The sequence below is a fragment of the Pelodiscus sinensis genome, chromosome 25 (assembly GCF_052426305.1).
Source record: "Pelodiscus sinensis isolate ZL-2025 chromosome 25, ASM5242630v1, whole genome shotgun sequence".
Taxonomy (NCBI): Eukaryota; Metazoa; Chordata; order Testudines; family Trionychidae; genus Pelodiscus; species Pelodiscus sinensis.
This window is the reverse complement of record NC_143076.1, coordinates 1,522,267-1,536,026: the sequence shown is the minus strand read 5'-3', so window position 1 is coordinate 1,536,026 and position 13,760 is coordinate 1,522,267. Positions and strand designations below refer to the sequence as shown.

The 13,760-nt window shown below is 55.1% G+C and overlaps 5 non-coding genes across 5 annotated transcripts; 3 read left to right on the top strand and 2 right to left on the bottom strand.

Annotated features, from left to right (window-relative positions):
* Nucleotides 1-1,364: 1,364 nt before the first annotated feature.
* TRNAC-GCA (transfer RNA cysteine (anticodon GCA)) lies at nucleotides 1,365-1,436 on the bottom strand. The gene has a single exon. It is a non-coding gene; the product is annotated as a tRNA-Cys (tRNA).
* Nucleotides 1,437-3,448: 2,012 nt separating this feature from the next.
* Nucleotides 3,449-3,553, bottom strand: TRNAR-UCG (transfer RNA arginine (anticodon UCG)). Its single transcript has 2 exons — nucleotides 3,517-3,553; nucleotides 3,449-3,484 (listed from the first exon to the last, which is right to left on the bottom strand). It is a non-coding gene; the product is annotated as a tRNA-Arg (tRNA).
* Nucleotides 3,554-6,021: 2,468 nt separating this feature from the next.
* Nucleotides 6,022-6,103, top strand: TRNAS-ACU (transfer RNA serine (anticodon ACU)). Its single transcript has one exon. It is a non-coding gene; the product is annotated as a tRNA-Ser (tRNA).
* Nucleotides 6,104-7,292: 1,189 nt separating this feature from the next.
* TRNAE-UUC (transfer RNA glutamic acid (anticodon UUC)) lies at nucleotides 7,293-7,364 on the top strand. The gene has a single exon. It is a non-coding gene; the product is annotated as a tRNA-Glu (tRNA).
* Nucleotides 7,365-11,561: 4,197 nt separating this feature from the next.
* TRNAT-UGU (transfer RNA threonine (anticodon UGU)) lies at nucleotides 11,562-11,635 on the top strand. The gene has a single exon. It is a non-coding gene; the product is annotated as a tRNA-Ile (tRNA).
* The last annotated feature ends 2,125 nt before the right edge of the window (nucleotides 11,636-13,760 follow it).

The following is a 13,760-nucleotide window of genomic DNA, read 5'->3' as shown; positions in this document are numbered from 1 at the left end:
GGAGGCGGCAAGAGCACCTCTCTTCCCCCACCTAACAGCCGCTCTACAGCACAGCTGGGTTTATCCCCACTCACCCTCATCTACCGTTGTGAGGTGTTTTACAGGGAGCTGACAGGAAACAGAAGAGGGTAAACCGCTGGCTGGCAGAACCGAGGCCTGGGATTGTCCTGTGACAGGGAATCTGTGTCAGTGCCGTTGGGGATCCGGAGCAGGGTTGGTACTTGGGGTGGGGCCGGGGGCTGTTCTGAAAGGCTGCAGGCACCGTTAGACCCTTTTGTCCTTCCCTGTCTCACCCCAGCGCAGAGCAACACTCAGTGTCGGTCTGAGCATCCGTCCTGCTCTGGGACGTGTCTCTGTGACCAGAACCTGCCCAGGCGGCTCTCGCAGTGAGGCCCCTCCCTGGCAGCACCGAGCAGTGAGAGCTGAGTGAAGGGGGAGGCAGGACCAGGGGGAGAAGGCTCCATGACTGTGTCAGAGGGAGGCTCCGAGGGGCCCAGGCCTGGTGGGTCATTTCCCCAGGTTACTGAGTGGGGGCTGGAGCCAGTTCTGGGTTGTCTCCTTCAACAACCAAACTGAACCAATGGATCTTGTGCCGACCTGACACTGCGCTGGGCTAGTGCTGTGTGTGCCACAGAGCTTCCTGCAGGGCTGTCCACATGGGAGAGGGGAGGGGCAGCTTGAGTGACCCAGCTCTGCCCCTTCTGAAGAGCTTGTGAAAATGGCAGGTGCTGTCTTGGCAGAAAAGAGGCCCTGAGTGAACCTCTTGGGTCACAGGTGATGTCACAATGAGGTAAGATGAAAGACTTGGCAGATGTCAGGTGAAAACTGAGGCTGGTTCCCCAACTGGGAATTGAACCCAGGCCGCAATAGTGAAAGGGCTGAATCCTAACCACTAGACCATCAGGGACACATGAACAAGGAATTTTCCTTACCTGCACTAGCCTTTCACAGGCCACTTTCTCTCCCCTTCAGGACATGGGTCCATTTTCCATTGCCCAGAGGGGACAAGAACAGAAACCAAACAGAACATCAAAGCAGCCAGACTGGGCCATGCCAATTGCCCAACTAGCCCAGGATCCTGTCTCACAACAGCAGCCAATCTCATTGCCCAGTGGGAATCCTCAGGACAGACATTTGTTAAGTGACCCCTCCTGTCGCCCATTCCCAGCTTCTAGAATACACAAGCTAGGGACACCTGCCCTGTCCATCCTGGTTAAACGCCATTCATTGTGGCCCCCAGGGCTTCCAAAGTTGAGTAGCTCTGCATTGAGGATTCTTATTAATGTCAAGAACCTCAAGCAATGTAAAGCCAGAGTGTGCTGGAACTGGAAAGGAAAACATTTCCACTGGAAGGAAATTTGCCAAGGGGGCACTTGGATTTGAACCAAGGACCACTTGATCTGCAGTCAAACACTCTACCACTGAGCTACACCCCCACAGAAATTGTCATCTGGAGCCAATGTTGGGAACTGGACAAGGAGCAAGAGACAAGAGGCTTTTGTGTAACTCACATCCCAGGTGCCATCCTTGGGCTTGGTCTCCACACTGAGCAGGTGGGTAGCAGGGGTCTGATGCTGTCACAGCTGCAAGGCAAGTCACCCACCTGGCCCCTGAGCTCCATGTGGGCAGCAGCCAGACCGTGTGAGTGGAACAGAGGGTCGTGGGGGGCGGGGATTTGTATATTTTAGGAAGGGTCCTGAGTCCTGGCTCCCAGCCACGCACCTTGGCAGAAAGACCAGCGGCCCCTGCACAAAGCGCATTGTGGGAATAAGAGTTGGGGCAGCAGGAAAGGGGCTGGCCCCTCAGCACCAGCGAGCCGGTGGGAGAAGATGGCAGGGAATCCTGCTACCTCTCATGCGCAAAGGCAGCACTTTTCCAATGGAGCTAATTCTGCCCCACCTGCAACCTGTCTCCAGTGCTTCTGCTACTGTCTGGCCCAGGAGGGCTGGTGTCCAGCAGCTCTCTGCCCCAACGTGGCTCGTTTGGGGGAAAGCAAGTAGGAAGTGAGGGCCGGGGCGGGGGGGCTACTGGAGCCACTTAGCCCCCGGCTGGCTCTGCTGGTAAAAAGAAAAACTGGAAATTTCTCTCCTCATTGGAGAATGTGGGCATCGATCCCACTACCTCTCGCATGCTAAGCAAGTGCTCTACCACTTGAGCTAATTCCCCTGCTTCATTTACAGAGGCCTTCTTGGAAGCTCTTCCCTTCTCCACAGAGACGTCGGCCTTCTAGGTCAGTTAGTCCTGGGAAAGGAGAAGGCTCCAAAAAGGCCTCAAGGGCAGATCTCAAGGAGACTCCCTGCAGCAAAGCCATGGGGGGAGGGGGGGATTCTGAGATGGCCCCTGCCCTGCAGCCTGTCCCACCTGGCCATTGTCATGGACTCTCTGTGAGGTCACCACCTCCCAACCTCCATTAGCCAATAAGCTGAGGGGCTGCAAAAGGCCCTTGTGATGTCGCTGCCACACCCACCCCTGCCCGCCAGGGCTAATGTCCTGCCCCAGGCAGCCCCTTTGCCTGGCTGAGCTGCTCCCAGGGTGAAAGTGACACATTTCTTACAGGGCCTGTTCTATTGGGCACCACCCCTTGGGCTGGGCAGGAGGGAGGGGGAGGCTCAAGGCAGGAAGTTGGGGGAGGGGTTGTGATAGGACAGTACCTGTAAGAAATTAAAGTGTGGGTGACTCATGGCAGGGATTTGGGGAGTGTGTGACGGGGGGGCTCAGGGCAGGGGTGAGGATGTGGGAGGGTAGAGAAGTCAGGACACAGGATCTGGGATATGGTGGAGGCTTGGGGCTGGGACTGTGTGTGTGTGTCGAGGGGATCCCTCTGCTCTGTGCTCCCTGAGGCCCTTTAACACACATGGACTGACCTGGGCGCAGGCCAATGAGGGGGGTTTCAGTGAAGCTACATGTAAATGGCTCCCTCTAGCAATCCCTGCCAGCCACACGCACAGGGGGAGGGACTTTAGCCAAGGAAGCAGAAGCAGCCACTCTGAGGGAGGTTTAGAAGCAAAGATGGGCTGCTGCCAGGATGGATGAGGGGATGTCACAGGGCACGAGCATGACAAGGGGAGCAGAGAGGGCCCTGCTGCACCGAGAGACATGCCAAAGCCTGGGATTGAGCCAGGGACCTTTAAATGTTTCATCTAAGGCTCCGCACACTGAGCTGCCAACAAACCCGTCTGGCTCATTATTAACTGTCCAGGGTGTTTGGCAGCCGTGTCACAGCCTGAGTGTTGCTCAGCACTAGTAGGAGACAGGGAGGGACAAAATGGTCTAACGGCACCTGCAGCCTTTCAGAACAACCCCCAGTCCCAACCCCAAGGACCAGCCCTTCCCTCCATCCTTACTGGGGTCTGCTGGGAATTGCCAGGATGCCAGCCCAGCCCAGGGTCAGCCTAAGGATTGACTGGTCTGTAAAAGCTGCATCCTGGAAATGAGGAAGCAGCTAAAGTGACTCTGGTGGGACTGGAACCCACAATCTTTGAATGTCTAGCTGGACTCACATTAACCACTACAGCTTCGAAGTCCAACATGCTTTCCATTGCACCACAGAGCCTCATGGGCTGGTGAGTTGGATATCTCCACTCTCTGCTTTGCAGCATGGCAATTGCTGGGGGGTCTGTCTCTTTTGGGAGAGGAGGTAGGAAGAGGGAGGGGGCCACTGAAATTAAAGGATAGAGCTGTAATTGGAGAATGTGAGCATCGATCCCACTGCCTCTCACAGGCTAAGCAAGTGCTCTACCAGTTGAGCTAATTCCCCTGCCTGCAAAAGGGTTTGCTGCCTCACCCACCTTGTTCCAGAGCCCACCTCATCCCTGCGAGTGCTACTTGTGAGACTCACACCTGTGGGTCGGCTAGCTCGGAGGTTTAGGACGTGGTGCTCATATCACACTGACGCGTCTTAAGAGCAAGCCCCTTATTTCAAGCTATAACAGGCTCGCTATTCCGACGTCCCTGCATGGGGATTTATTTCCAAGTGCTGTGTAGCCAGCCCCAAATTACAAAATAAGCTATTTCAAAATACAGGCAGTCCCCGAGTTACGCGGATCTGACTTATGTCGGATCCGCAGTTACGAACGGGGCCCTTCCTCTCCCTGGTCTCCAGCAGACCAGGGAGAGGAAGCAAAGCGGCGGAACACGCGGCCAGCTGACAGCCCAGACGCGTCTGGGCTGTCAGCTGGCCGCGTGCTCCGCTCTGCTCCCCCTCCCCCTGGTCTGCAGACCAGGGGTTAGGGGTAGCAGAGCAGAGCAGAGCAAAGCCACGGAGCACGCGGCCAGCTGACAACCCAGATGCGTCTGGGTTGTCAGCTGGCTGCGTGTTCCACGGCTTTGCTCTGCTCTGCTCTGCTCTGCTCCCCCTCCCCCCGGTCTGCAGACCAGGGGGACGGGGAGCAGAGCAGAGCAAAGCCGCGGAGCCCGAGGGCAGCAGGATAGCCACGGGGCGTCTGGGCTGTCCCGCTGCCCGTGTGTTCCGCTGCTTTGCTCCCCGTCCCCCTGGTCTGCAAACCAGGGGGACGGGGAGCAAAGCAGAGCAAAGCCACGGAGCCCAAGGGCAGCAGGATAGCCACAGCGCGTCTGGGCTGTCCCGCTGACCCCGTGCTCCGCGGCTTTGCTCTGGACGCCTGTGGTACAGCAGCTGGGGCGCTGCCGGTTGGTCCTGTAGTGCCGCTCTGGGCGCCACTGGACCAACCCAGCAGCACCCCAGCTGCTCTGCCCCAGGTGTCCCCAAGTCAGCAGCTGCTGAAAATGACCAGTGGCTGACTACAGGAAGCCCCTGCCCCGGGCTTCCTGGAATCAGCCGCTGATCAGTTTCAGCAGCAGCTGACTTGGGGATGCCTGGGGTTCTTAAGTTGAATCTGTATGTAAGTCAGAACTGGCGTCCAGATTCAGCCACTGTTGAAACTGATCAGCAGCAGCTGAATCTGGACGCCAGTTCCGACTTACATACAGATTCAACTTAAGAACAAACCTACAGTCCCTATCTTGTACGTAACCCGGGGACTGCCTGTAGGCGCATTGATTATTTTGAACTATGGGACGCACCCCTAGTGAGTTAGAGCTGAACTCTGCCCCCAGCTCCCTGCTCCACCCACCCACCTACCTACTGACTCCCTCGCTGCCATGGGGCTGTTTGCACTGGCCTCTTCTCTCTGTAGCCAGGCTTCAGCCAGGACTGAGACTCAGGCAGGAGAATGTGACCCGGCTCCCTGCACCTGGGCCCTGCACTTCTCATCCCTTCAGAGACACTTGCCAGTGGAAGAATAAATCACAGTCACGTGAGTGTAGATTATGAAACTTTGTAGCTGTTGTTGCCTTGGAAACTCCCCACAGACCTTCCCCTGGGGTCCCGGGCAGCCCACTCACACTGCACAGCTCACTTCGAGGTGAGGGTGCTGTGTAGACGTGCCCGTCCTGTTGAGGGCCAGCCTGCTGGGGGGAGGCTCTGGCCACTTCCTTTCCTTGTCTCTCTCAGGCTGTGTCTACACTGCAGGGCTATGTCTACACTGCAGGCTTTTTGTGCAAGAGCAACTGCTCTTGTGTAAAATCTTGCAGCGCGTCTACACTGAAGGCACATTTTTGCGCAAGTAAATTTATAGTGCAGCATCAGACAACAGCGCTTCTTGCACAGAAGTTATTGCTCTCCCCACGAGTAATAAGCCCTCTTGTGCAAGAACTCGTCCACAAGGAGGCAGTGTGGACGGGCAACAGGGGTTTCTTGCTCAAGAAAGCCAAATATCTAAAATGCCTGTCAGAGCTTTCCTGCGCAGGAGAAGCACTTCCCTTGTGCAACAGCACATGGCAGTGTGGACACACTGTTGGGCAAGACCTTTTGCACAAAACAGGGTAGATGTAGCCAGGGGTGTTTGGGTTTGTTACGAGCACTGAGCTTTGTACAACAGCCCAGGGAACATTGTGAAAAGCCAAAACCTTCCCACCCTGGGTGTCCTTGGCCAGTCAGCAAGTGGCAGAAAGGTTCCCTGAAGTGCTGACTTCAGGTGATTTGAAGCAAATTGTAACAGCTCAGATGAGGTGGCCGAGTGGTTAAGGCGATGGACTGCTAATCCATTGTGCTCTGCACGCATGGGTTCAAATCCCATCCTCATCGGGTGTTTGCAGCCCATCCTCTTGCCTCTCTCAGAGGTTCAGTGCTAGACTCTCCTGCAACCCTGCCTGCCCCACAGGGGAAATCTCCACAGAGACACTCCCAGCTGGGACCCTCAATCCCTTCTGCCCTCAAGGGGAAAACTTCACAAAGGAGATTCCAGGCAGCCAGGCCATGGGGGTCTCTGAGATGTCCCACCTGGCTGTTGCCATGGTCCCTCTATGAGGTCACTGCCTCCCAGCCAATGAGCTGAGGTGCTGCAAAAGTTCCTTGTGATGTCACTGCTGCCTTGCAGGCTCATGTCCTGCCCCTGGCCAGCCCCTTGGCATGTGTGAGCTGCTCTCCCTGCCCCCGTCACTCAGGGCTGGTTCTGGGACTCAAGCAGGGAACATCTGAGGCTGCTCAGGGGGCCACATTGCTAGGCCAGGGGCCCTCCTGTGGGGCTGTGAGTGTTGCTGTCCCTGCTGTACAGACAGGGCCATAGAGCCTCAGGAGGCTGCAGCGGTGGGAGACACTTCCCTGGTTTCAGGAGGGAGACGAGATGTCAGGGCCCATGACTTGGAGCCAGCTACCGATACCCATGGAAAGCTGATTTTCAGAGGGGTGTGATCAGCCCTTCCTGTGTATCTGGCTTCTTCAAAGGGGCTTAATCAGGAGCTAAAAGTTGAAGAAGGGACATTCAGAAGGGTGAATTTCTGTCTCTGGCACTGTCCCACCTGACAAAGAATTTACATTCCTCTGCTTTCTGAGACAGTTGGCAAGGATGCTCCACAGTGGCTGTCTCTCTCTCGCCCTCTCTGCAGGAGCTGTTCAGACCCCTCACTAGCCAATGCTGGTGTTAGGTGCAGCTCTGAGTGCTAAAATCCCAGGTGTGCAAAGTCAGAATGAAGGGATGCATTTTGCTCTAGGAGTGACAGCCGGAGGGAGGTGGCTGGAGCAGAGCAGGGTCTGTCTGGAGACAAAGAGGAGCCTGAGGATGAGAAGGCCCATGAGAGCCAGAGACTCCAGAGCGGGGGGGCTAGTTATTTGGTTTGGCAAACTGGCATGGCCCAGTCTGGCTGCTTTGATGTTCTATTTGGCTGTTCTTGTCCCCTCTGGGCAAGGGAGAATGGACCCTCCCCGCATCCTGAAGTGGACATTAAATGGCCTGTGAAAGGCTAGTGTAGGTGAGCAAGGAGCCATGCTTTATGTGTCCCTGATGGTCTAGTGGTTAGGATCCAGCACTTTCACTGCTGTGGCCTGGGTTCAATTCCCAGTCAGGGAGGCCCCTCGCAACTTTTACCAAACAACTCCATAGTCAACTTTCATGGCCTTAGTCAACTTTCTTGCCACATGTTACAGCAGCTGTGACCCAAGAGGTTAACTCAGGGCCCCTTTCCCACCTCTCCCTCACTGATAAAAAAAGGGTCTAATGGTGCCAGCAGCCTTTCAGAACATCCCCCAGCCCTTCCCTCCCCCTTGGCTGGGCACTGCCTGGGCTCAGGCCTCCCCGGTGCCAGCCTAAGGGCTCTGGAGAGGACAGGGCAGCTCCAGGGGCAGAGTCCTTTTTTCTGCAGTAGTGCAAACCCAGCCCCTTGGTTCCAACTAACGATACTCCTCATTTTTTGCCCTCTGTGTCTCCCCCCCAACCCCCCCCCCCCCGCTGGTAACACAAACAGGACTTTTCCCTGTTGAAAGAACAAACTCTCTGGTTTTTATGTGGGGAATGTAGAACTGGGGAGGGGCTGGGGAAAGACCCTGGGAGGGGGGTGGAGGCTGGAAGGAAGGGCTAAGGCTGGCACCTTCCTCTGATGGTCCCACTGCCTCATGTCAGGGGCCTCAGCAGCGCTGGGGGGTGGCTCCAGGGGGAGAAGCTGGTTCAGGGGAACTTGAGCTGCTGGGCCACTGAAGAAGGCCCCCAGCAGCAGCCTCTGTGCAGGGCTCACATGCTCCAGGCCTCCCGGTCATATTGAGTCTCCCCATGTGGCTTGGGCTCCAGAGCCTGCCCCCCAGCTGGTGCCTTGAGGTAGCCACTGCAGCAGCAGGAATTTGGGCATCAGGTCCCCTGCTTTTGGGGATAGGAAGCCAGGCCCAGGCCCTTTTAGCCACTGGGGCTGTACAGGCTGGAGCCTCCCCCTACCAGATCTCTGCCCTGCTTCCTGCAAAGCTCACATTTTTGCTTCTTTCTGCTTCCCTGTCCATAGCAGGCAGCTAAAGGAAGGGAAGTCACCAAACCAAACACCCCAGTGGCCAGCATGGGGCTTGAACCCATGACCTTGGTGTTATTAGCACCACGCGCTAACCAACTGAGCTAGCCGGCCTACAAAAGTGCATTTCACCAGTGGCCCTTTCAAGAAAGGCGCCTCAGGCAGCTGCAGGGACGTCTCTGCAGCTGCCAATGGCTCTTCTCTGACAGGGTCACTAGTGACTCACTGTGACGTGCGCTGGCTAGTCCAGCTGGTTTGAGGGTTGGTCGAGGTGGCTGGCGGCCGGCAGACCCAGGGCAAAGAGGCAGCCGGAATCTCTTGCTGCCAGCACCTTGCCTCCCAGCTTCTTCCCTGCCAGCAGCAGCCGCAGCCCCTTTCGGCCACTGGGTCAGCCTGGGAAGGGAGGCAGGAAAGGGGCCTCAGATTCCAGGGTTCTGAGTCCTGAGCACTGCCCATGACACCAACCACCCCTCACTCAACTGGGCCAAACTGGTGCCCAGTTCATGCCCACTGGGACCTGCTTTACTTGGTTTATTTCCACCCAGAGCCCCCTTCTTCTCCTGGGCTGTGAGGAGCATCACTGGGATACTCTCATATCCCAGCACAGGGCCATCTCTCCAGTGACAGGAGACGGGGCTGGGCTTCTGACCTGCTCCACCGACACCTCCCGTCAGTCTGCTCCATCACTCAGGGCATGCTAGGGAGCTGAGTGATTGTGCCCTTGAGTGGCATTCTCAGCCAGCCAATCAGCTTTGTGAGGAGGTTCATGGAGGCGGGGCAAAGAGCTCTCTTGTTAGGCCAGCAAGGAAGCAGCCAAGGCCCCACCCCCAGGGAGCCGGCTGGAGACCATGTGGAGGGAGAAGCTGCCTCTCCCCTGTGTAGCAGGCACTTTCCCAGGGGGCAACTCCCAGGGGGAGAGGAATAGCTGTTGCTCAAGAAGCCCCGTTTTCTGATGCAGTGTAGATGCTCTGCAAGTTTTTGAACAGCTGCTCTTGCACAAAAAGCCTGCAGTGTAGACGCAGCCTGAGAGAGACGAGGAAAGGAAGTGGCCAGAGCCTCCCCCCTGCAGTCTAGTACACAACAGGGCGGGTGCATCTACACAGCACCGTCAGCTTATAAGCTGTGCAGAGTGAGCAGCTGCCCAGGACCCCAGGGGAAGGTCTGTGGGGAGTTTCCAAGGCAACAACAGCTACAAAGTTTCATAATCTACACTCATGTGACTGTGATTTATTCCTCCACTAACAAGTGTCTCTGAAGGGATGAGAAATGCAGGGCCCAGGTGCAGGGAGCCAGGTCACATTCTCCTGCCTGAGTCTCAGTCCTGGCTGAAGCCTGGCTACAGAGAGAAGAGGCCAATGCAAACAGCCCCATGGCAGCGAGGGAGTAAGTACATGGGTGGGTGGGGGGGGAGGGAGGGAGGGAGCTGGGCTCTAATTCACTAGGGGTGCATCCCATAGCTCAGAATAAGCAATGCAATTGTGTAGCTTATTTCAAGTCAATTTTGAAATAGCTTATTTTGTAATTTGGCGTTGGCTGCACGGCACTTATTTCAAAATAAATTGCTATCCTGAAACATCCCTCCCTCCTCGTGCCATGAGGTTTGCAGGGACGTCGGAATAGTGAGCCCATTATGGCTTGAAACAAGGGGCTTGCTCTTAAGATGCGCCAGTGTGATATGTGCACCATGTTCCATACCTTCAAGTTAGCCGGCCCACGGGTGTCAGACTCACAAGTGGCCCTTTCAGAAAGGAGCCTTGGGCAGCCATAGGGATGTTGTGGACTCTGGAACAAGGTGGGTGGGGCAGCAAAGGCTTTTGAAGGCAGGGGAATTAGCTCAAGTTGTAGAGCGCTTGCTTAGCATGCAAGAGGCAGTGGGATCGATGCCCACATTCTCCAACTGCAGTTCAGTTCTTGTCCTTTATTTTCAGTGGCCCCCTCCCTCTTCCTACCTGCTGTCCCAAAAGAGACAGACCTGGCTCCCCTTTCTTTTCCCCCAGCAATTGCCATGCTGCAAAGCAGAGAGTGGAGATATCAAACTCAACAATCTGTCAGGTTCTGTGGTGCAATGGAAAGCATGATGGACTTTTAAGCTGCAGTGGTTATGGTGAGCCAAGTTTGACATTCAAAGGTTGTGGGTTCAAGTCCCACCAGAGTCACTTTAGCTGCTTTTTCATTTCCAGGGCACCTTTTACAGACCAGGTAATCCTTAGGCTGACACCGGGGTGGGCTTGAGTCCAGACAGTTCCCAGCTGACCCCAGTGAGGGTGGAGGGAAGGGCTGGTTCTTGGGGTTGGGTTTGGGGGTTGTTCTGAAAGGCAGCAGGTGCCGTTAGATCTCTCTACTAGTGCTGAGCAACACTCAGGCTGTGTCTACACTGCACTGTTCTTCTGGAAAAACCTACACACATTTCAAAACCAAATTTGTGCAGCTTTTTCTTCTGCTATTTTTGGAAGAGGCTTTTCCGACATTCGGCCTGTTACACTGGGCAAGTCACACAAGGGAGGCAGCAGGCAGAGCCGGCCCAATGCACCAGCCTCCCAGGGCAGGGGAGGTCAAGCCACAAGCCTCCAGCAGGTGCCTGGCCAGATTCATCTCACTTCCCCAGGCTGGCACCAAGGGGCATGATCAGCTGATGTCACCCCCTCTGTCATGTGGGAGTTGGGCTCATCCCAGGCAGCAGGACCTGTGCTTACCTGGACACCCAGAGGAGCGGTAATAAAGAAGAGACTATGTTTCTACCTGGCTTTTGCGCAAAGAGGAGCTGTGCAGACTGGGGCTCTTCCTGCCTCCTGCTTCCCCTGGCTCCAGCCTGACCCTGGCCTGTAGTGCCTGCTTGGCAAGGAATCCTTAGGTTGCTCTGCAATTGACAAAAAGTTTGTGGGTATGAGCTGTCGATCACACTTCTTGGCTGCACAGGCCTTGAGACCCCTCCAAGGCTGGAGGGAAATGGGGAATGGCTGCACCTTGGAATTCAAAGGTGTTGTCTGGGACCATAAATTGGAACAGTTTTGTAGACACTTTTCTTTTTTCAGAAGAGGCTTTTCTGACATTTGGCTCATCAAAACAGGCCCAAATGTGGGGAAAACCTCCTCTTTCAGAAGAGTCCTTATTCCTAATACAATGAGGAATGCAGGGCTTCTGAAAGAACACAGCCACTTTTTTGGAAACTGATCTAAAAGAGTCGACCCATTCCATGAACACAGCAGAGTTTTTCACAGACACAAAAGGTATCCTGGAAAAGCTCTATATTGGGGGGAGAAAAGGTAACCAAAAAGGGCACCATGACTTAGCTGGCTAAAGCACCTGCCTTATAAGCAGGAGATGCTGGGTTCAAATCCCAGTGGTGCCTTGTTGCCTTTGCTCATGTTTTCCTGTGTGCTTCTGAGACAGAGAAGAGGCCTCCCATGGAGCTGCTGGTTCAGGAAAAGGCTGATTGGGGAGGAGTGTTGGGAAGAAGGAAACCACAAGCCTGGAGCGGGTGCAGATGCTGCTGACTGGCACTGGCAAGGCAGGGCTCTGACTCCAATTGCTGGGACAGGAGAGCCAGCACCATGTGATGCCCTGGGGGTGTCAGTGCCCAGAGAACCTGCGAGGGATGCAAATGTAGACACTCAACATTGGAAATGAAGCTGGGATTTAAATATCCTGCACTTCATTTGCATATTCACAGACTGGTGCTATTTCGAAATACTTTATTTTGAAATACAAAACGCTGTTGAGATTCGCTTATTGCGGGAGAAAACCCTTCGTCAGAACTAACCCTTAAACCTCATTTCACAAGGAGTAAGGGGGATTTTGAAAGAAGGGTTTTCTTTCCAAAGAGCTGTGTCTAGACAGCGCCTGTTAGTTCAAAATAGGGTATTTCGAAATAGCGGCCAGACATGATTATGTAAATCTCCGCTTCATTTGCAATGTCACTCAGCTGAATTTGCATTGCTCTCTGGGAAGAGGAATGACGTGTAGACAAACCCTCACATAGGGGAGATGCAGAGATCAGAATTTCCCCGCCTCCCTCAGCTTGTCTGGCTCCTTTGCCCCATTTCCTGCCTCCCTCCCTGAGCTGACCCAATGGCCGAAAGGGACAGCAGCTGCTGCTGGGTAAGGAGTGGGGGGGAGAAGACCAGCAACAAGACCCTGGAAGAAAGAAGGACCTTCCCTGGCCACCCACCATTCAGTCTGACAAGTCTGAAGGGGGAATTTGACTGACAGTCTCCTCTGAGCTAGAATTCCAGCTCCCACAGCGATCACTGGAAAGGGGCAGCCCAGTAGGGACTGAAAACCACTGCTCCAGGTGAGGTTTGAATTCACACCCTCAGCATGTCTCCTATGCACAGTGCTTTATCAATACTGCGCACTGACCCATGGCACCACTGGAGCAGACATTTCAGACTTTTCTCCAAAGTCCTTACATTGAGAAAGTGAAGAAGCACAAAGTAGAATTGAGCCAGAGGGGCAAGAAGATCAATTCTCAAGGATTTACACAAACCAACATTTCCCCAGCACATCCCCATCAGCCCACAGCCCTGTTCCATATCTTGGGCCAGCACTGGGTGGGCAGTAGTCAAAGAGGCAGCGACTCACAGGAAGAAGTCGGGGGCAGGGCTAATGAGATGATCTTGATTTGTCAATACCAAGCTGTGACCAAAAACAACACGGTAAGGATCAAACACCAGGGAAGTTCCTGCCACATGCCAGCATCTACCAAAGCCTGGGATTGAACCAGGGACCTTTAGATCTTCAGTTAAATGCTCTCTCCACTGAGCTACTTTGGCTGTTGATGATAGATCTCTCTAGCCTGTAATTCTCTGTCTGGGATGTTTGGCAGCCGTGCTGCACACAGTGGACATCGTCATGCCCTGCCCAGGAAGGCCAGACTGGCCTTTCCACAGCGCCCCTCCCCCACAGCCAGAGCCAAGGTTCCCTCTAAGCCAGGCCTGGGCAATACAGGCCAGCGGGCTGGATCCAGCCCATGAAGAAGCCACCCAACATGGCAGCAAGAAGCCTCAGGCAGATTCCCTGCTCGCCCTGCCCCCACGCACAGCTGAGAGAAGGGGCTGCTGGGCCCTTTGTGTCTCTCTGCTGTAGAGGAAAAGGCTTCAGGCCTGGTCCAAGCTTGTTTGTGGCCAATGGGAGCTGCCTGCTTGAAGCCCTGGCCAGTGCCCACAAGCTCTTATTCACCCAGGCATGTGACCTGTGCCCTCCGCCCCAGGAAGGAGCTGCCTGAGAAATGTGCTTGGTTGCTGGGAGTGTCTTCCAGTCCCACCCTTCCCTCAGCCCACTGGCCCTCCTTGTGATGGTAAAGTGCAAAGTCTCGGCAGGTTTCATGAATATAGAGGAGGCTGGTTTCCCTGACTGGGAATCAAACCCAGGCCACAGGAGTGAAAGTGCTGAATCCTAGCCACTAGACCACCAGGGAGATGCCTTTGGGCCCCTCAAAGGGAGGTTCCTCTGTCTGCCCTCCTGGCTGGACCTTG